The sequence below is a fragment of the Octopus bimaculoides genome, chromosome 16, assembly GCF_001194135.2.
Source record: "Octopus bimaculoides isolate UCB-OBI-ISO-001 chromosome 16, ASM119413v2, whole genome shotgun sequence".
Classification (NCBI taxonomy): Eukaryota; Metazoa; Mollusca; class Cephalopoda; order Octopoda; family Octopodidae; genus Octopus; species Octopus bimaculoides.
This window is the reverse complement of record NC_068996.1, coordinates 12,102,403-12,103,074: the sequence shown is the minus strand read 5'-3', so window position 1 is coordinate 12,103,074 and position 672 is coordinate 12,102,403.

The following is a 672-nucleotide window of genomic DNA, read 5'->3' as shown; positions in this document are numbered from 1 at the left end:
ATATATATATATATATATAGCAACCCAATATTTATAAGCTATTATTTATAGATTTATGTGCTTTGAGATTCAGTATACCGAAGAGAAATATGCATTTGTATGTCTGTTGTATATTTAATGTGGCATATTTTTTTCAACAAATGTAGCATACTGGCTTAATTGTTTCTCTGAAAAAATTGAATATCTATTTATATGTATACTTATGTATATTTGGTTAAATTCATCTGACTCCCAAAAGACTATCAAGCGGGAAAATCCACTGGGTCTGATGCAATTCCTAATGAGATCTATAAACATAGTAGACGGAAAAATACAGGAGACAACTCATCCTGTTTATTATAAACTGGGAGCACGAACTAATTCCACAAGAATTCGAACATGTCTGTATTTTACACTTCTGCAAAAAAAAAAAAAAGAAAGAAAATAAGGAAACATCCAACAGTGTGATATCCGTAGGGGCATATCACTCAAGCCATTGATGGAGTATTTCCTGTTGTCATGGTATGTTACATAAACACGTTATTGCATAATCTTATATGATGATGAATACAAAATTATATGATGCAATGCATTAATAGTAAAATTTGCTACTGAAATATATGTAGTAATACCAAAGTTTTCAATTCGTTATATATTTATTACAATATATATATATATATATATATATATATA